Source organism: Rattus norvegicus, chromosome 9 (assembly GCF_021556685.1).
Source record: "Rattus norvegicus strain SHRSP/BbbUtx chromosome 9, alternate assembly SHRSP_T2T, whole genome shotgun sequence".
NCBI lineage: Eukaryota > Metazoa > Chordata > Mammalia > Rodentia > Muridae > Rattus > Rattus norvegicus.
The window spans coordinates 4168210-4190803 of NC_141542.1; the positions used below are offsets into that span (position 1 = coordinate 4168210).

General features: G+C 45.3%; 1 pseudogene; it reads right to left on the reverse strand.

The window, feature by feature from the left end:
* Nucleotides 1–2217: 2217 nt before the first annotated feature.
* LOC148003228 (5.8S ribosomal RNA) lies at nt 2218–2371 on the reverse strand (annotated as a pseudogene).
* Nucleotides 2372–22594: the final 20223 nt, after the last annotated feature.

Here is a 22594-nt window from a genome sequence, read left to right on the forward strand (position 1 = left end):
GCAATCCTAGATAGCACAGTGATCTATGACTCCAAGATATAATGTTTGACTATGTAATTGCAAATATTGGAAGAGAAATGAAGTCTTAAACACTGCTATATGTTTATTTAAATGTCCCTGTTTGTTTTATTCCAGAGACTGTGCTGCAAAAGGTATATACCCACTTCTCCCTCATTTCCTCTGCTGAAGGCTATGTGGCTCAGTTTTAATTCTCATGTGATAAAGTATCAAATTCTCTATACTATTTCAAGAGATGTATCTCTCTTATTCCTTTTCTATTTAAAGAATCTAAACTGTCCTTATATCAAACTATGCTGTTTATATAACAGGCAAACCGTGGAAGAGGGAAAAGGAACAGGGAAACTAGGCCAACTGGTAGAGCTCCTTTCATTTTGTTTCAAAAAGGTATAGCCAAAGAAACAACACTACCTGGTTTTCCTGAAAGGAACAGAATGGTAAAACTTGAAACATCGGCTTGCCACTCAATACTTTGGCTTTTAATAAAAGGGCCAACAGATCTACCTCCTATTTGTTAAAAAAAGAGAATAAAAAACCACAAAAACGTTCTGTCAGCCAACTTCCCTTTAAACCTCTGTTAAACAGGAAGATTGTTTTTTTAAACATCATTTTAAATATTTAAATATGTATTTGTGTGTGTGTGTGTGTGTGTGTGTGTGTGTGTGTGTGTGTGTGTGTGTATCTGTCTGTCTGTCTGTCAGTGTCTTCTGTATGGAGAGGATGTGCTGTAATACTCGGAGCAGAGTGGTCAGAGGCCCAGGGGTGATGCAGCACCGCCCCCCCCAAGTCACCTTCCCTGCAGGGCGTTCCCAGTGGTCCCATAGCCAGTTTCAGTGGAAGGGCATCCGGAGGCGGCCAGTCGAGGGCCGGGGGGGGGGGGGTGAGGATCACCAACCAACCCCACCCCTGGCCCCACCGGCGCGCCCCCCCCCCGCCCCGTGCCTGCCGCCTGAGCTCCCGCCGACCCTCCCCCTCGTTGGGAGGAGCGGGTTTGGCGGTGACAGTGGGAGGAGTGGAGAGGGGAGATAGATGTGCGGGTGGAGGGGTCGGGAGGAAAGTGGAGCGGGAAAGATCTGCAGGCATCACCGGCACTGCAGAACGTGCGCAGCCGGGCGGACTGCGGGGACCCCACTCGTTTACCTCTTAATGGTTTCACGCCCTCTTGAACTCTCTCTTCAATGGTCTTTTCAACTTTTCCTTACTGTACTTCTTGGCTATCAGTCTCGTGCCAGTATTTAGCCTTAAATGGGGTTTACCACCCGCTTTGGGCTGCATTCCCAAGCAACCCGACTCGGGGAAGACCCGGGCCCGGCGCGCCTGGACCCGATACTGGCCTCACACCGTCCATGGGCTGGGCCTCGATCAGAAGGACTTGGGCCCCTCACGAGCGGCGCCGGGGAGTGGGTCTTCCGTACGCCACATTTCTCGCGCCACGGCACGCAGCGGGGATTTGGCGCTGGGCTCTTCCCTGTTCACTCGCCGTTATTGAGGGAATCCTGGTTAGTTTCGTTTCCTCCGCTGACTAATATGCTTAAATTCAGCGGGTTGCCACTTCTGATCTGAGGTCACGGTCGAGAGGGGAAGGAGGAAAGGAGGGCGCGCGCGGCCATGGACGGACTGATGGAGAAGAGAGCGAGCGGGGGCCAGGGTCACAGGCTGGGGCCTGTGACCTCTCTACCCCGGCCAGCTCCCACATCCCGGGGGCAAGTCGCATCAGCGAACGACTGGTGCCCTAGTGGTCGGCACCCGGCAGAGGGAAGTGGGGAGGAGAGATACCTGAGACCAGCCCCGGCGGGTGCAGTATTCCCCCCTCGAAGGTCACTCTCTCCTCGCGCACTGGCGGGTGCGGGGCGGCGGCAGATGCACTGAGTCAGTGTGCTGGGCCCGCCTCCCACCAGACCAGAGGCACTATGACCTGACCGGCCCATGCCAACTCGTCCCCACGGTGGGGAGAGCGGGCGAGGACGGGAGCGGGAGCGGTGGAGTGAGCAGGAAGGAGCCAGGAGGAGGTGGCCAGCGCGCAGCGCCAGTGGATGGGGAGGAGGAGGCCCTCTCAGACCCACCGGGCTTGGAAGAACGCTGGACGCCGCCCACGTCTGAACTTCAGGAGACTGAGGGCCGAGGGGAGAGGCCCTTGGAGCAGAGTCCCAGCCATGCAATGCGCCCCACCCCCCCAGGGGGCGGCGATTGAGCCTCAAGAGACTATCAGACAGGTGTAGCCACGGGAGGAACCCAGGGCTGCAAGTGCTTTCGAAATGTCCATGATCAAGGTGTCCTGCAATTCACATTAATTCTCGAAAGCTAGCTGCGTTCTTCATGGACGCATGAACCAAGTGACCCACAGCTTGTCGGTATCTGGGATGTGAGCAGACTTGTATGGGTGCTAATGAAAGACCCTCAGAGAGAATCTTCCTTCGGGAAGGAGATCCCCAAGCCCAATGATCCCGCCGAGACCACCTGATGCAATCAGCAAGAGGGTTTTTTGTCCAGATACACAGGTACAGGCAGGCATCTCAGTCAGCTCGGGAGGACTGGTGCGCCCAGCAAGACCAGGGATGGGTTTTTATAGGGTTCTGGGGAGCAGAAGCAGGCATACAGAAGCAGATGCATGGTTACAGGGACTTGATTGGTGGATACAAATGAGGCGCAGATGCATGGTTACATAGCAAAAGAGTACTTGCAGGCTGGGGCGTCCACAATGTCAGGAGCTAGGGGCTTATCCCTTCCTTCCAGATGGCCTATGAGTCAGCACTGATAACTCGGGCTGGTTCCTGCATTCATTTTTCCTTATCTTTATGGTCTGTTAGTCTTAAAGGTGGGGCAGGCCCCACAGGACCTGGGCGTCCCTAGGCTCCCCCGGGCCTGTTTTAGCTCTGAGTATGTGAATTTTGAAACTTACTCTTTTAACTTCATATTTTTTAAACCTTAAATCTGTATAATTTTCCTTTCACTAACAATGGCACCAGCTCCCCCGCCCGCCCCTGCTGCATCTACACTGAAATGTACTATATGTAACTAGAGAAATAAAACAAAATGTTCTCCTTTATAACCAAATCAGGAATACTACTAGGAGATTCCAGGTTTCTTAGTCACATCATGAAATAGAATCAAGTGACCTTGTTCCAATATGATATTCTTTGTTCTTTCTGAGATATGAGGTAGGGGATGAAAGAAAATACCCCAACAACCTGGGTTTAGGGTAATGTATTAGTTAAAAATATCAAGTGTCCAAGGGGATCTGCAATCCATCAGGAGTCATGGAATACTTCCACTGGACTCTCCACAGTGGTTGCCTGTGCAGGATTTTGTTGCTGAATCAGCACTCATTTTTCAAATTTAGAAGACATCAAAATATAGACAAGAGGGATCATCCTCATATTCATTTACAAAGCACCCCCACAAGTTTTCTATTGTCTTACTTGGAAAGGATAAATTTAAAAGAGTAAAACAATATTATTATACTCAAGGAAAAAACTTGTGTCAAAGAAACAAAACAACAATTAAAGGCAAAAGTCTATGTTTTTCAATAGAGTGACTATAAGGAAAAGAAGTACACTTTAAGCAGCAATTCTTGTTATCTTCTTCAAATTTATGGAGCATGGATGTTATAAAATGAATGATAAGATAGAATAACAATGTAGGGTTAGAAGCTAATTGAGAGAGGAGCAGAAATTAAAATCAAAGCAGCTCAGGGCATCAAAGAAGCCTGTGGTAAAACCAAATCTGCAGCAACACAATTGTAAGTAATACCCATTATGGAAAAGTAAAAGACAATTCAAAAGGCACATTAACGTATATGATGGACACTTGTGTCAACTTAGATTTAGATGCCTCTAAATCTGGAGGGGTTTGTATCCTATTGAGAAGGCAAAATGTTCCCCTTCAGAAATTTGAAGTAGAATGAATAATTTTACCCTCTTTGTCCTAGTAAAAAAAAAATAAGGCCAGAAAATAATTTAAATTGTAAATGTGGGGGGTGTTTATTAAATTATGTGTAACTATTTGTCTGCATAGGGTTGCCTGTGAAGGCTAGAGAAGGAAGGATATTGGGTACCTGAAACTGAAATTACCAGTGATTATGAGTCATCTTGTCCTTTGAATCTAACATGGGTCTTCTTCAAAAGTAGTACATGTTCTTAACTTCTCCGTCATCTCTCCAGTCTCCTGTAAAAATAAGTTAAAAAAATGATTTCTGTTGCCTAAAGACAGGGAGGCTGAATGAATATAATGATTCTGAGGTTATTTTTAAAGATGAAATTCATTATGATAGGTAATGGGCATAATATATCTAAAACTAAGAAAAGATAAAGTGCGAACAATAAGGAACAGTGTGCTGTATGAGAAATGTTACAGGGTAAAAAATGACATGAAACTTTCTAAAGAGGCTTGAGTCTGCTTATAAGGTCGCAGTACTTTGTGTGTACATGTTTGTGTGGGGGTACATGTGTCTGCAGGTGCATGTCCACAGGTGTGAATAAGGAAGTAAAAGGTCAATACTGGGTATCATTCTCAGTCACTCTACTGTATTGATTTTGTGACATGGTCTCAAGCTGACCATGAAATTACCAATTTAGCGAGACTGGGGTTCTGTCAAGCCACAGGCTTTCTTTCTTCTCCATTTCACACGCACCAGGATGATTAGCTTGGAACACAGTCCCATGACTTTTTACATGTTCTCTGGAGACTGCACTCAGATCCTCATGCATGTATCAGAAATAATTTAGCAGAGGTGCTACCTCTTTCTGGCAGTGGCCATGTAGCTGCTACAAGGAATAGCATGTGAGAGCTTCAGTGACAGGATTCTACTGTAGCAAGTCCATGGAAAACACTTCTCAGTTGACAAGGTAAATTTGGTGGCCTTTAAATTTAGTAGCAAGTTTGCATGCCCTACAAGCTCTCCTTTCCTTCATTGTACTGCATATAGTCATTATCAAAATTGTATCACTTCATCAGTCATGGACAAGGCCATCTGGAGTCACACAGACTAAGTCACTGTGGATGATTCTACATTTTTCAAAACTCTTTCAAGGGAAAAAATGTTCTTCACCTCTTTTGGTATCTATCAATCCTCCAGATGTTACTATAAATCCTGGGAATTTGAGACTTATAATCATATCTGTAGAGAAGTACCCAGTCACACTGAGCAAGTCTGTGTCAGTTGTGGAGAGAGGTAGTTCCTGCTTACATAACTGTTTTTAAGAAGCTATAGCTGATCAGTAGAGACATGGAAAATGCAGAGATTATGTTGGATTGATAGAGACTTGAAAATGGCTCTTAGAATGATTACATCTTACAAAGATCTATATATTAGAAAAATGTCTAGAATATCTGCTTTGTAAAATGAACTTGTCTGTCTGCAATTAAAAGGGAATTATGATAGGAGATAATAGCTAGAGATAGTTTACCAACAAATGTTTAATTCGGCCTCTCACCATGCATAACTATGTAAGCATGTTTGCTACCAGACCGGTGTGTCTTCCTGTTTACAGGACATGCCTGGCCAGACATCTCTTTTGTATTGCTGAAATTGTGCTTTTTAATTCAAAATAAGTTTAGGTGGTGACTGATCCAAGGAATGGGAGAAGGAGGAAGGGGAACTATTGGGGGCTTTGTGTAAAGATAGAGCTTTTGAAATGTGGATATTATGATTTCTTTTAATAATGTAAGCAATGATATCACTGCTTGGGTAAGCACAATTGTCATTGTATAAATATAGAAGGCTCAAGTTATTTGTGGCCACTTGCCTGAAAATCAAAAGGTGGTCAGTGTCTTCACTTTTGTTAACTCCCCATCTCTATCTCAGGACCTAAACATTATAGCTAGAACTGGCATTGACATCTTCTTGGTTCCTAAATTTTAATTTTTTAAAAATTTTTATTAGATATATTTCTTTACTTACATTTCAAACATTATACCCCTTCCCAATTTCCTGTGTATAAGCCCCCTTTCCCTCCCATCCCCCTCCCCCATACAGGTATTCCCCCTATACATCCACTTTATTCCCCCCTCCCCATATTCCCCTGCACTGGTGGTCCAACCTTGGCAAGACCAGGGGCTTCCCCTTCCCCTGATACCCCAACAAGTCTGTTCTCTGCTATATATGCGGTTGGATCCCTGGATTATTCCATGTATAGTCTTTCGGTACTGGTTTAGGCCCTGGAAGCTCTGTTTGGTTGGCATTGTTGTTTTGATGGGGTTGCAGGCTCCTTCAACTGTTTCAATATTTCGTCTAATTCCCTCCAAGGGTCTTGTTCTCAGGTCAGTGGTTTGCTGCTAGCATTGACTTCTGTATTGGACATGCTCTGGATGTGTCTCTCAGGAGATATCTATATCTGGTTCATTTCAGGATGCATTTTATAACTTCATCAATCTTATCTAGTATACATATATATACATATACATATATGTATGTACATATATACATATACATAATACATACATACATATATACATACATACATACATACATACATACATACATACATACATATCCCCTATTAAGAAGGAGTGGGAGCATCTGAATTTTGGTCATCCTTCTTCTTGAGCTTCCTGTGGTCTGTGGACTGCATCTTGGGTAATTCGAGCTTTTTGGCTAATATCCACTTATCAATGAGTGCATACCAAGTGTGTTTTCCTGGACTGAGTAACCTTACTCAGGATGATATTTTCTAGTTCATTCCATTTGTCTATGAATTTCATGAAGTCATTGTTTTTGATAGCTGAGTAGTACTCCACTGTGTAGATGTACCATTTTTGAATCCACTCCTCTGTTGAAGGGCATATGGGTTCATTCCAACTTCTGGCTATTATAAATGAGGCTGATATGAACAAAGTGGAGCATGTGTCTTTGTTGTATGTTGGAGCATCTTTTGGGCATATGCCCAAGAGAGGTATAGCTGGGTTCTCGGGTAGTGCAATCTCCAGTTTTCTGAGGAAACTCCAGACTGATTTACAAAGTGGTTGTACCAGTGTGCAATCCCACCAACAATGGAAGAGTGCGCCTCTTTCTCCACATCCTCCCCAGCATCTGCTGCTAACTGCGTTTTTTATATCAGCTTTTCTGAATGGTGTGAGGTAGAATTTCAGGGTTGTTATGATTTACATTTCCCTGATGTCTCCGGATATTGAACATTTCTTTAGCTGTTTTTTGGCCATTCAATAACCTTCAGCTGAGAATGATTTGTTTAGCTCTGTACCCCATTTTTAATAGGGTTATTTCACTCTCTGGATTCTAACTTCTTGAGTTTTTTGTATGTTTTAGATATTAGCCCTGTATCAGATGGAGGATTGCTAAAGATCTTTTCCCAATCTGTTGGTTGCCATTTCATCCTATTGACAGTGTCTTTTGCTTTACAAAAGCTTTGCAGCTTTATGAGGTCCCATTTGTCGATTTTTTTTTAATTTTTTTTTATTACCTAGAGTATTTCTTATTTACATTTCGAGTGTTATTCCCTTTCCCGGTTTCTGGGCCAACATCCCCCTAGCCCCTCCCCCTCCCCTTCATTATGGGTGTTCCCCTCCCCATCCTCCCCCCATTGCCACCCTCCTTCCAACAATCACATTCTCTGGGGGTTCAGTCTTAGCAGGACCAAGGGCTTCCCCTTCCACTGGTGCTCTTACTAGGATATTCATTGCTACCTATGACGTCGGAGTCCAGGGTCAGTCCATGTATAGTCTTTACGTAGTGGCTTAATCCCTGGAAGCTCTGGTTGCTTGGCATTGTTGTTCATAGGGTCTTGAGCCCCTTCAAGCTCTTCCAGTTCTTTCTCAGATTCCTTCAACTGGGGTCCTATTTTCAGTTCAGTGGTTTGCTGCTGGCATTCACCTCTGTATTTGCTGTATTCTGGCTGTGTCTCTCAGGAGAGATCTACATCCGGCTCCTGTCGGCCTGAACTTCTTTGCTTCATCCATCTAGTCTAATTGGGTGGCTCTATATGAATGGGCCACATGTGGGCAGGCTCTGAATGGGTGTTCCTTCTGTGTCTGTTTTAATCTTTGCCTCTCTATTCCCTGCCAAGGGTATTCTTGTCCCCCTTTTAAAGAAGGAGTGAAGCATTCACATTGTGATCATCCATCTTGAGTTTCATGTGCTATATGCATCTAAGGTAATTCAAGCATTTGGGCTAATAGCCACTTATCAATGAGTGCATACCATGTGTGTTTTTCTGTGATTGGTTTACTTCACTCAGGATGATATTTTCCAGTTCCAACCATTTGCCTATGAATTTCATAAAGGCATTCTTTTTCATAGCTGAGTAATATTCCATTGTGTCGATGTACCACATTTTCTGTATCCATTCCTCTGTTGAATGGCATCTGGGTTCTTTCCAGCTTCTGGCTATTATAAATAAGGCTGCTATGAACATAGTGGAGCACGTTTCTTTTTTCTATGTTGGGGCGTCTTTTGGGTATATGTCCAAGAGAGGTATAGCTGGATCCTCAGGTATGTCAATGTCCAATTTTCTGAGGAACCTCCAGACTGATTTCCAGAATGGTTGTACCAGTCTGCAACCCCACCAACAATGGAGGAGTATTCCTCTTTCTCCACATCCTCGCCAGCATTTGCTGTCACCTGAGTTTTTGATCTTAGCAATTCTCACTGGTGTGAGGTGAAATCTCAGGGTTGTTTTGATTTGCATTCCCATATTTGCCGATTCTTGATATTAGAGCATGAGCCGTTGGCGTTTTGTTCAGTTAATTTGCCCAGTGCCCATGTGTTTGAGACACTTCCCCATTTTTTCTTCTCTTAGAGTGAGTGTATCTGGTTTTATGTGGAGGGCCTTGATCCACTTGGACTTAAGCTTTGTACATTGTAATAAGAATGGATCAATTTGCATTCTTCTACCTGCTGACCTCCAATTGTACCAGCACCATTTGTCGAAAATGTTATTTTTCTGCCATAGGATGGTTTTAGCTCCTTTGTCAAAGATCAAGTGAGTATAGTTGTATGGGTTTATTTCTGGGTCTTCAATTCTATTCCACTGATCTATCTGTATGTCTTTGTACCAATCCCATACAGTTTTTATGCCGATTCCTCTGTAATACTGCTTGAAGTCAGGGATAGTGATTCTCACAGAAGTTCTTTTAATGTTGAGTATAGTTTTCGGTATCCTGGGTTTTGCAAATTGCTCTTTTTATCTCATAAAGAGTTGAGTAGGGATATTGATGAAGATTGTATAGAATCTATAGATTGCTTTTGGCAAAATGGCCATCTTTACTATATTAATCCTGCCAATCCATGAGCATGGAAGATCTTTCCATCTTCTCAGTTCTCCTCAATTTTTTTCTTAAGAGACTTGAAGTTCTTGTCATACAGATCTTTCGTTTGTCTGGTTAAAGTCACACCAAGATATTTTATATTACTTGGGAATATTGTGAAGGGTGTCATTTCCTTAATTTTTTTCTCAGCCTGTTTATCCTTTGAGTAGAAGAAAGCTACTGAATTGTTTGAGTTAATTTTATATCCCGGTGCTTTGCTGAAGTTGTTTATCAGGTTAAGTAGTTCTCAGGTGGAACTTTTGGGGAGACTTAACTATACTATCATATCATCTGCAAATAGTGATAATTTGATTTCTTCCTTTCAAATTTGTATCCCTTTGACCTCTTTTCACTGTCTGATTGCTCTGGCTATGACTTCGACTATTAGATTGAATAAGTGGGCAGTCTTGTTTAGTTCCTGATTTTAGTTGAGTTGTTTTAATTTTCTCTCCATTTAGTTTGATGTAAGCTATTGGTTTGCTGTATATTGCTTTTACTATGTACAGATATGGGTCTTGAATTCCTGATTTTTTCCAGGACTTTTATCATGAAGGGGTGTTGAACTTTGTCAAATGCTTTTTCAGCATCTAATCAAATGAACATTTCATTCTTATCTTTGTGTTAGTTTATATAGTGGATTGCATTGATGGATTTTCATATATTAAACAATCCCTGCATCCCTGGAATGAAGCCTAATTGATTATGATGGATGATCATTTCGATGTGTTCTTGGATTCCGATTGTAAGACATTTATGAGTATTTTGCATCAATAATCATAAGGGAAATTGGTCTGAACTTCTTTTTCTTTGTTGGGTCTTTGTGTGGTTTCAGTATAAGATTAATTGTATAATCTTATTTTACAATTATTAATTCATAGAAGGAAGTTAGGTGTGTTCCATCTGTTTCAATTCTGTAGAATAGTTTGAACAATATTAGTATGAGGTCTTCTGTGAAGGTCTGGTAGAATTCAGACCTGAAACTGAAAGAGCGTACCCCTAAACGGGGAGCCGCGTCTCTCGCTCTGATCGTGGGGTGGGGTGCCCCCAGAAATCACGAATAGCCATTCTTGATGTAACAGCAAGAGGTAGGTTTTATTAACAAGATCCCGGGTCTTAGCGGGATCCTGGGTCGACTCGTATCTCACACAGGAGACAGAGGAATCGAACTCGAGCTTCCAAACTCGGGGGTTTATATAGGGGAGGTAAGGGGCATTCGTGCGGTTACACATGATTGGTCAATTCAAAAGGTGCACGGTTACTTTCGGCACGAAATGACATCAGCAAGGAGTATGTGTTATCTAGTAGCTCGGCAGGCAGGTAGGGTGGCTCATCTCACTCAGGGGGGTGAAGGAAGGGGAGGGGGTGGCTACGGATGGTCAGTGTCCTTGGGGTTGATAGCTGGTTTGGCAAGTCCAATCTCTGGTTCTCCCTCAGGCACGTCCGGCACTGCACATCCAGACTCTGACAATGAGCAACCTTTATGAAACTCTAGTTCTGCACATTTGGGCTCTGACAATGAGTAACCTTTATGAAACTCTAGTTCTACATTCCCCACTTCTTTTTTTTTGTTAATAGTTCTAATCTTAGAACTTCATGGAGAACTCAGCTTCATCTAGCATAACAGCTTGGTATTGTTGTCTTAACATGACGATTCTAATCTGAACACTATCCAAGGCTATACACCGAGGTCATGACTAGCTTTTAGGACTTCTAAGCTTATACAGACTGTGATCCCTGAGGCACAGTCCCAAGAAGTGTTAAGAGTACGAACATATGCAATGTTACATCATTTGTAATGGAAATCAAGCCTATCCCACACCTATCTTAATAGAACCCAGGACAAACATGACTGAATTTCCCTCTAGGTCCCAGCTCTCAGCCCCAACAGCTAGTATGCGGCTGGTGAGGGCTGAGAATTGACAGCTGTCAGGGTGGTCAGCAGCACCAGGTATGGTCCTTTCCAGTGAGGCTCGAGTGTCTGGGCTCAGTGTAGCTGCCGTCTCCTGGAACTCATGACTGATGAGATGTCTCAGGGGTCTCCGGAGCATAGGCTGCTGTCAGCTGTGAGCAGATTTCTTTCTGTATCACCTGTAGGTCTTTCAGCCTGGCACACAAATCATTATTACTATGGCACTATGACATGTTGGTTCAGTAACATCATCTAATACAGTCAGGGGGGGCTGAGGCCCCATATCAAAGGGGGTAAGGCTGAATCTGGAAGGGGTATTTCTTGCTCTGAAGAGAGCAAGAGGGAAGGAGTGTCACCCAGTCTGTGCCAGTCTCCATGGTTAATTTAATTTGGTCAGGGTCTCTTTTAAAATTTTATTTATTTACTCTACCTGTCCTGAACTTTGAGGTCTGTAAATACAATGTAATTTCCAATTGACCTCTAAATACTTGGCCACACCCTGGCTTACCTTGGCAACGAAAGTAGGGCCTATGTCTGACCAGATTACCTTGGGCATTCCAAATCGGGGTAAGATTTCTTCCAGTATCTTCTTGATGATTGCAGAGGCAGTCTCTCATTTGGTGAGGAAACCTTCTATCTATTCCTGAAAAAGTGTCTACAAGCACTAGGAGATACTTGTGATTATATTTTTCTGGTTTTATCTCAGTGAAGTTCACTTCGACTTTTCACTAAACTCTCTAGGTCTCTTTGCCCTGTTTGCTTGCTAAGCATTCACTTATTGACATACCTTATACTTTCTACTGTCTCTCTGGCTAAAATCTTAAAGTCTGTTACATACACCTTAACTACTTGGACAAACTTCTTATCTCCTAAATGAGTCCATTTCTGTATTTGACAAAGTGAGTCTTTTCTTTTTTCTCTGGGGAGTATAGCTTTCCCCTCAAGTGTGCCATTGTCCTTTATCTTTTAAGCAATTTGGGCCTTTTCTAAGTGAGGCCATCCCTTAGTCCAATCCTAGTTCTCAGTGGCTGTCTCTTGCAGGCCTGCAACCAGGATAGGTTCCTGCATAGCCATTTTTCAAGCCACTTGATCTGCTTCGTTATTGCCCCATGCCACTGAATCACTTCCCTCCTGATATCCTGAGCAATGAATAGTACTCACAGTTGTTGGCTTCACCAGGGCATCCAAGAGATGGTAAAGGCATCTGCGGCACTGATGTACTGGGGGGTTGAGGTTCAGCCATCCCAGATGACATTGTGTTGTCCACCATGGCAGCACCCACTTATCTCTGACCTTCATGAAGAGAACTGTTCCTGTCTGTAGACAAGGTAGCCTCGGCCTTTAGCAGGGGTCAATCAGCCAGTCGCAGAGGTCTTTCCTCCACCCATGGGCTTCTGTCAGTGCTTGACACTCGTGCTGTGGTGGCTCCAGGTCCGGATTGGGCAGCAAGGTGACCAGATTGTCCCCAACCGGTGGAGGATCTAGTCCATGGCAGCTGACCAGTGGTCCCATCTTTTGGGACACTCTATTCAAAGGCAAGACATCAGCCACTCTATCACAGTTTAAGTCCTGGATTGGGTGATAATTAGTGCCCGGCTGGCAGGAGCGATGTGTTCCAAGTAGAACAGCACTAAGCCATTGATCTCCCAGCATCAGGTACTGGTGCACTGAGACAGATCTTAAGCTCCACATACACAGTCTGCAGATATGCATACACATGGCCTCACCCAGCCATTTTAGCCCACGCAAGCCAATTTGGAGAGCAATTTTCTCATGAGCAAGGGATAGGGGCAGTCAGGGATGACCATGAATTAGTGGGTGGGTTACCCGGCCCACGCCAAGGTCCACTGTTCTTCGGGCAGTCCATAAGTATTGATCGTTGCCAGTAGCTCCTTGCACTCAAGGTCTTTGGATATTGGCCCACTGGGGGGCATAGGAGCACAGAGCATTGGGTCCCTGTATCCACACTTCCCTTCTATCTCTGTACACAGCCAGCACTCTAGGACCAAGAAGCTCTCCAGTGGCCCCTCTTGTTCTTTCTTGGGCAGTCCCTGACCCAGTGTCCTTTTTTCTTTGCATTAGGCACACTGATCTTTAGCCAGGAATTCTCTTCTGTTGCCAGGTACTATCTTCCTAGGCTCCCTAACTACTGTGGCCAGTATATGTTCCTCTCTCGTCTTTTATCTCTCTTTAGCTCTCTAACTTCCTCTTCCTTTTGTCTCTTTTCTTCCCTAGCTTTCTGCTCTTTTTACCTCTTTCTCTGTAACTTGTACTAACTCTCAGCAACTTAACTTAACCCTTTAAATTTCTGTAACTTTCTCTTTATATCCTTTCCTTATCTTAGCCAGATTGGTGGGGCATTTTCCAGCCCCTCAGAGACCCACCCTTGGAGCCTGGCGGCAGACCTGGCACTCCCTACCTTCAGGCGTCTGAAGAGAGCAGCAGAAGTGAGGGCCTTCTATCCGTGTCTGGAACATTTTTTTTCTGGCCTCTAGTAGGATTCCATCTTTCATCAGTGGTAAAGAAGACCTGTAACAGTTACTAACAAGCATCTCAAATGGGATGGTGAGAAAACAAGAGAATCTTGTGAAGAGGGCAAACAGCATTTATCTCTCTTCAGTGTCAGCTCCATGGCTTTGCCTCTCAAGAGAACCAGCCTTCAAATTACACTAGGCTTTTAGTAACAACTAATAACAAAAGGATGGAGAGATGGTTAGAACCTGGTTGCTAGATGCCAGGTGGCTGACAGAAGAATTGTAACCAAGTCACCTGGGGCTATCAGGACCTCAGTAGTAGCCCTTTACCAAACTGTCTCACTGGGTTTAAAGGCCCATGGAAAAGAAAACATTAATCCTGACCTTGGCCACCGCCAAGTAATTTAGTGCTGGAGACTGACTCCTCCCTTGGAATAAAGACAGCAGATAAGGCAGGCTTCCTTAAAGAACTTCTCTAAATGAGCGCTCTCCTACTGTGTGTTTTCCCTATAGCCCCACCTCGCTCTCAGACTTTTTAGATCATTCTTTCTGTAGCATTTCTAACACAGCCTGTCCCCCCCCCCCTTTTTTATAGCCTATTGACAGCATTTCTGATCTTTTAGGCAGCTACGCACTAAGTGTCATACCGGCTGAAACTCCGCCTTTAAGATTCTTTGCTCCCAAGCAAAATTTAAATCCTTTTCCAGCTTATCTCAGCTGTCCACCATGAGATTCCCAGAGATCACGAACCAAGGTGTAGTAATTCACTAAGAAATCTCTCTATAATGTTTCTTTTTACCTTAAGCCTTTTCCTTTTAAACAGCTCCTGAAGAGTCAGAAAAATTGGGTGAGACTTGAGAAGTCCCCATGCTCGCTGCAGCAGCTCCACAGCTAATTTCGCTCCCCTCTACTGTGTGCTGCGAGCACAAGCACAGATAAAACACTATTTTAAAAATTAACTTTGGCTATCAACCAACACACCTCCACTAGAGCGGGGTCCATAAGATTAAGTTTCTTACTCACTAAGCATTAAGGGGACCAAGTAAAACTCTTCGACGAACAAAGCAAAACATGATTTCAAACACAGTCGTCAGTCCAAAGTCAAACACGAAACAAAAGCCAAAAAAGACACTCGACAATACCACAGAAAACAAACCAGACAAGCAAGACTAAAACAAAGCATCCTATAACCAATTTCTACAGATGCCTGGTACCTTCAGGGTACCAGGGGGGTGAAGGAAGGGGAGGGGGTGGCTACGGAGGGTCAGTGTCCTTGGGGCTGATAGCTGGTTTGGCAAGTCCTATCTCTGGCTCTCCCTCAGGCACGTCCGGCCCTACACATCTGGACTCTGACAATGAGCAACCTTTATGAAACTCTAGTTCTGCACATTCGGGCTCTGACAATGAGTAACCTTTATGAAACTCTAGTTCTACAAAACCATCTGGACCTGGGCTCTTATTGGTTGGGAGAATCTTAATAACAATAACTGCTTCTATTTCTTTAGGAGTTATGGGGGTGTTTAAATGGTTTATTTGTTCCTCATTTAGCTTTGGTACCTGGTATCTGTCTAGAAAATTGTCCATTTCCTCCAGATTTTCCAGTTCTGTTGAATATAGGCTGCTTTTATGCCTCCCTATTCATTTCTGATTTTGTTAATTTGGATATACTCTCTGTGACCTCTGGTTAGTCTAAGGGTTTATCTATCATGTTGATTTTCTCAAAGAACCAGCTCCTGGTTTTTCTTATTCTTTGTATACTCATTTTTGTTTGTACTTGGTTGATTTCAGCTCTGATTTGATTATTTCCTGCCTTCTACTCCTCTTGGGTTTATTTATTTCTTTTTGTTTTAGAGCTTTTAGGTGTGCTGTCAACAGTGGCCCTTAGAATTGGGGGTGGTTTGGAGGGGGGGGTTCTGGGTCTCCTTGGGTATTTCATTGTCTTTACAGGTGATATTCTGTCCGAATGTGGTCTTTATCTGATTGGCTGTTTTAACAACTACCTCTAAGGAAAGAGTAAGGGGAGAGGCAGGTGGAAGCTCCTTTGTTTTTTTAATGGAGTCCTGGGGGGAGAGGGAGGAGCAGACAGTCTGTTTAGTGTCTCCTTTGAAGCCTTGGGGGTTTTCTGCATCAGCTCATCCACAGAGCAAATCCCCTTACAGGACTTAGAAGTTTGACCACACTTACCCCACACTACCACAGGGTGGGTGTTGGGCTGTGGAAAGCTGAAAGAACACTGCGGGGGGGGGGGGTTCGAGGGGGGTGCGGGTGCAGGAACTGAGGAATTTTTTTTTTAATGTTGTGTTTTTGTGTGTGTCAGTGAACTGTCTGTTACAGAAAAGAGGAGAAACGGTTTGTCCAATGGGAACATTCCCTTGGCCTATCAGCCTTGGGGGATTCCACAGAAGTCCAAAACGTTAAGCCTTCCTGCAGATTAAAGAACAAGCAGGTGCCCTGTGGCTTTAAGTGTCTGGTGCTTTACCAGGTTAGAAAGGGAGTCTGCCAAAACTGATTGCAGGCTGTTTGCAGGCTGTCAGGATTTAGACAGGGGCTAGAGGGACCTTCAGCCAACTCCAGAGAGTAGCTCTGGCCAGGAGCCTTCAGTTGCCCCTTCAGCTGGACCTAAGCTTGAGATGGTGCTGACTGAAAACTCAGGAGGAAAAGATAGGTTGCTAGTTTCCAGAGCTGGGAGAGGTGACTCACCTTCCCGCACTGCAGTTTTGTTGATCACTGTTCAAGCACTACATTGTAGGGCTCTGGTGCCAGAGTGCTCTCAGCAGTGATCTCTGACCAGGCTGGCTAGTTGTGTGGGTACAGGTAAAGGGAGAAAGATCTCAGGCAGGGAGGGGGAACATTTTTTTGCCACCTCAATTGCCAGTCCTTCTCCTTACCCCCACTGCCTGCCACTTTGTTTACCTGGGCTGGGCTGAACCAGCAGGGGACTGACTAGCCAGTGAGGAGTGCAAGGGAGATTCTGGCAGTGATGATTTCTGGAGAGCAGATCTCATCTCCAAGTGGCAGAGTAACAGCTCTTAGAACAGAAGCTTGTAGACAATGGAATAATTCCTGCACGCCTTTCATTGTGCTTAAACAGTTTTGTGAATGAGTCAGTGTCTGACAGAAGGTACTTCCTATTGGTTTGTCCTGAGAGTGTGGGAAGACCTCCTCATATACTTATTTGTAGGTGTGGTCCTGCTTCTACCTCTGATCTGCCTTGAGCCTACATGACCTGTGCTAAAGGGACTTGCAGCATTGCCCTACATGACTGCTCTGTCTCAAACCTCTGTAAAGGGGTCTTTGGGGGGACCTGTTATCCTAGGAAATTGGGAAGGCACCAGCAGTCCCCTTTAAGTGTCCTGGGGATTCAACCCATCTCCAGCAGGAATCAGGGTACCTTTCACTGCCTGCCCCACTAGTGAATTACATTGATGGATTTCCATATATTGAACCATCTCTGCATCCTTGGGATGAAATCTACTTCATCATGATGGATTATCATTTTGATGGTTGCTTGGATTTGGTTTGTAAGAAGTTTATTGAGTATTTTTGCTTTGATATTCATAAGGGAAAATGCTCTGAAGTTCTCTTTCTTTCCTGTTTTTTTTGTGTGGTTTAGGTATAAGCATTGTTGGTATCAAGTTTGCCTTTAGCAGTAAAACCATACATTCCCAGAAGATGTTTTGGCTCAAGTCTCACCTCCACCTGGGCATCTTTACCTCACAATACAAATAAAAGGAGACTCCCTCCACCCTCACTCTCTTTTCTGTTCTTTCTCTGGCCCCTTCCCCTTGTATTTAATAAGGGAATTATTAAATTTCACCACATGGAACTGTGTTGGTATTGGTTTGGTGTGCTCTTTCTGGACGGGCGCAGGCAATATTTAATAGCAACAAGCATAATTATGGTTTCATAGAAGGAATTGGGTAGTGTTCCTTCTTTTTCTATTTTGTGGAATAGTTTGCACCATATTGGTATGACATCTATGAAGGTCTGATAGAATTCTGCACTAAACACATCTGGTCCTGGGCTTTATTTGGTTGGGAGACTTTTTAATAACCGCTTCTATTTCTTTAGTAGTTATGGGACTGTTTACATGCTTTGTGTGATCCTGACTTAACTTTGTACCTGGTATCTGTCTAGAAAATTATCCATTCAATACAGATTTTCCTGTATTGTTGAATATAAGCTTTTGTAGTAGGATCTGATTATTTTCTGAATTTCCTCAGATTCTCTTGTTATGTCTTACTTTTCATTTCTGATTTGTTAATTTGGATACCCTGTGCCCTCTGGTTAGCCCGGCTAAGGGTTTATTATCTATCTTGTTGATGTTCTCAAAAAACCAGCTCCCACTTTTGTTGATTCTTTGTATATTCCTTTTTTATTTCTACTTGGTTGATTTCAGCCCTGAGTTTAATACAATTTCCTGCCTTCTACTCTTCTTGGGTGCATTTGCTTCTTTTAGTTCTAGAAGTTTTAGGTGTTATTTCAAGGTGCTAATGTATGCTCTCTCCAATTTCTTTTTGAGCTGTGAGTTTTCCTCTTAGCACTGCTTTCATTGTCTTCCATTGAGGAATTAAAATTTCAAGAAGTTAGTCATAAACAAGGTCCGGACGTGCCTGAGAGGGTGTTAGAGATAGGACCTGCCAGACCAGCTATTAGCCCCAAGGACATTGACCATCCGTAGCCACCCCCTCCCCTTCCTTCATTCCCCAGAAGTGAGTCATCCCCTGAGTGAGATGAGCCACCCTACCCACACTGATGAGCTGCTAGATAGCACGTACTCCTTGCTGATGTCATTTCACGCTGAAAGTAACCGTGCACCTTTTGAATTGACCAATCATGTGTAACCGCGAGAATGCCCCTTACCTCCCCTATATAAACCCCTGAGTTTGGGAGCTCAGGGTTGATTCCTCTGTCTCCTGTGTGGGATACGTATCGACCCGGGATCCCGCTAATAAATCTACCTCTTGCTGTTACATCAAGACGGCTACTCGTGATTCCTGGGGGCACCCCACCCCGCGATCGGAGGGAGAGACAAAGCTCCCCATTTAGGGGTTCGCTCTTTCATTTGGGGGCTCTTCCGGGATCGGAGCGTGACCCCCCGGAACCCCGAATGCCCCTTGGAGGTACGTTGGTGTTAGTGTTGAAAGCGGCCGCCGTGTATGTGTATGTATGTGTGCATGTATGTTGTGCTTCTCGTACTGTGTATTGTGCCATGGTCTAAGGTTTAATTTGAGTGTGCTCGGGTGGAAGGGCTTCCCACCCCGAATTTGAGCGCACCCCATTTTTGAGTGCACTCGGGCAGAAGGGTTTTCTGTCCCGGACAGATGCCTGTGAGTACACTTGAGCAGATGGGTTTCCTGCCCCGTATTTGAGTGTACTTGAGCGGAAGGGTTTCCCGCTCCGGACAGACGCCTGTGAGTAGAAGAGGTTTCCTACTCCGAATAGTTTTTTTCTTTCTTTTCCTTTTTAGAAAGCGCACCAGGGGACGCCCCGATCTCGCAGGCTCTGGGACACGTAAGAGACGTTCCACGAGCCAGCCTTTGTCGGGAGGACCCGGCAACTGGCAATCAAAGAGATCCAACTGTGACTTTTTCATAATCAAGGAGACGGAGAGCTTCTCCTACCCGGACAGTGGATTCAAGATCCAACGCTGTCCGAGATCGCGTTTGGCTGGATATTCAAGTCCAAGCGCGGGCGCGTGTGCATACACGCACTCTTCTTCCTTTTTGTAATTTCATTTTTTTGGTTTTGTTCTTTTTCATCTTTACCATGGGACAGCCCATGATCACTCCATTGAGTCAAACATTGAATCATTGGTCAGAGGTTAAGACAAGAGCCCAGAATTTGTCTTTGACAGTGAAGAAGGGATGGTGGCAAACTTACTGCTCCTCTGAGTGGCCGACATTCGGAGTAGGCTGGTCACCAGAGGGTACTCTAGACAAGGCAATTATTTCATCTGTTAGAGATATTGTTTTTCAGCTGGGGCCCGGATCTCATCCAGACCAAGTCCCTTACATCGTAGTATGGGAGAATCTAGCTTCTGATCCTCCCTCGTGGCTGAGGTCCTGGTCCCGGCCACCCCCCTCTTCATCCCCTCGCATACTGGTAGCACAGGGGTCCCAGATGGAGAAGAAGAAGGTTCCCAGAATTTATCCTAACATCGAGACCCCCCTCAAAGAAGATGAGCCCACGCCGCCGGCTCCCAGTGCACCACCCCCTTATCAGCATGACATCGACAGATCGGAAGGCCCCGCCGCTGGAACCAGAAGCTGCCAAGGGGCCAGCCCCGAGGGACCTTCCCAGGCCCCACCTTCCCACTCCGGGCTTATGGTCCTCCTGTAGATCCACCTGATCTACAACCCTTGCAGTATTGGCCTTTTTCCTCTGCTGATCTCTATAATTGGAAAACTAACCATGATTCTTTCTCTGAAAATCCTTCCAGCCTAACTAACTTCATAGAGTCTCTAATGTTCTCCCATCAGCCCACGTGGGACGACTGTCAACAGCTTTTACAGGTTCTTTTCACCACTGAGGAGAAGGAGCGGATCCTCCTTGAAGCTCGGAAACATGTCCCAGGGCCAGATGGGACCCCTACCCAGATGCCCAACCTCATTGATGCTGCTTTTCCCCTCGACTGCCCCCCTTGGGACTACAACACAGCTGAAGGTAGGGAGTGGCTGACCACATACCGCCGGGCTCTGGTGGCAGGTCTCAAGGGGGCAGCTCGTCGCCCCACCAATTTGGCCAAGGTAAGAGAGGTGTTCCAGGGACCCACAGAGGCCCCCTCTTTGTTTCTAGAGAGACTTCTAGAGGAGATACAGCCCCTTTGACCCTAAGTCAGAGGGACAACAGGCAGCAGTAGCTATGTCCTTTATAGGTCAGTCCTACCCAGACATCAAGCGTAAGTTACAAAGATTAGAAGGCTTACAGGATCTCACGGTAAGAGACTTAGTTAAGGAGGCAGAGAAAGTGTATCATAAGAGAGAGACTGAGGAAGAGAAGAGAGAGAGAGATAAAAGAAAGGGAGGAGACAGAAGACGAGAGAGATAGATGCAGGGACCAGAATTTAACTCGTATACTGGCCGCCGTAGTACCTGAAGGAAACAGGAATGTAGGAAGGAAGACAGGGAACCTGGGCAACCCACATCATCGGAACGACTGGGCTTCACAGAATTGGAGATTTTCAAGGATAGATAAAGACCAGTGCCGCTACTGCAAGAACAGGACATTGGGCCCAGGACTGCCCAAACAAGAAGGAAAAGATGCGGGGTCCTAAGACCCTAGCCCTAAGAAATGAAGATGACTAGGGCAGTCGGGGCTTGTATTCCCTCCCCGAGCCTAGGGTAACTTTAAATGTGGAGGGAACCCCCGTGGATTTTCTGGTTGATACGGGGGCAGAGTTCTCAGTCCTACAACACCCTATGGGGAGATTTACAAACAAGACCAGTATGGTGGTGGGGGCAACCGGCATGAAAATTCACAAATGGACAACAGGCCGCCGTGTCAATCTAGGGGCCGGCCGAGTATCACATTCTTTTCTAGTAATTCCTGAATGCCCCACCCCCTTGCTCGGAAGAGATTTGTTGACCAAGATGAATGCCGAAATACAGTTCTCTCCAGGCGGACCTCAAGTGAAGTGGCACACCCCCAGGCCGGTATGGACTTTAACCTTTAAACTAGCTGACGAATATCTCATACATGAAAAAGGTAACAAGATGGACAACCCCCAATGGTGGCTTTCAAGATTCCCTGAAGCCTGGGCGGAGACAGGGGGAGTTGGGATGGCCTCCCAAGTACCTCCCATAGTAATCATAGTCAAGTCGGGTGCCACCCCTATCAGCGTACGCCAGTATCCTATGAGCAAGGAGGCGCGAGAGGGCATCCGGCCCCACATAAACAAGTTTTTACAGCTGGGCATCTTAACCCCATGCTGGTCCCCCTGGAACACCCCACTACTCCCGGTAAAAAAGCCGGGAACACAAGATTACTGACCCGTTCAGGACCTGAGGGAAGTTAATATACGGGTAGAAGATGTACACCCCATAGTGCCTAATCCTTACACCCTCCTCAGCACTCTGCCCCCAGAGAGGATATGGTATACTGTCTTGGATCTCAAAGATGCTTTCTTTAGCCTGAGATTACATCCCAACAGCCAACACCTGTTTGCCTTCGAATGGAAGGATCCAGAGACGGGACATTCTGGACAATTGACCTGGACCAGACTGCCACAGGGATTCAAGAATTCACCTACCCTCTTCGATGAGGCCCTACATCGGGACCTGACGATTTTCAGGACCAATAACCCACACCTGACTCTTCTTCAATATGTTGATGATCTACTTCTGAGTGCTGAAACCCAAGGTGAGTGCAAAAAAGGAACTGAACAATTACTAGCTGAATTAGGCAGTTTGGGATACTGGGCGTCAGCAAAGAAGGCACAGTTGTGTTGCACTGAAGTGACCTACCTGGGCTACATCCTCCGAGATGGAAAGCGGTGGCTCACCGAGGCCTGGAAGAAGACTGTGCTCCAGATACCAACACCTCACACGCCTCGACAGGTGAGAGAATTCCTAGGCACTGCCGGGTTCTGCCGACTATGCATTCCTGGGTTCGCTGCACTGGCTGCTCCACTCCACTCTTTGACCAGGTCAGAGACTGAGTTGCAATGGAAGCCTGAGCACCAAGCGGCTTTTGATGCCATCAAACAGGCCTTATTGACCGCACCAGCTCTGGTCCTACTGGACTTAACCAAACCTTTTACGTTGTTTGTGGACAAGAAGGTGGGGGTGGCGAAGGGAGTGTTGACCCAGACCTTGGGCCCGTGGAAGCGGCCCGTGGCATACCTCTCTAAGAAACTGGACCCAGTGGGTAGTGGCTGGCCATCCTGCCTTAAGATCATCGCGGCAGTAGCCATGTTGGTAAAAGACTCTGATAA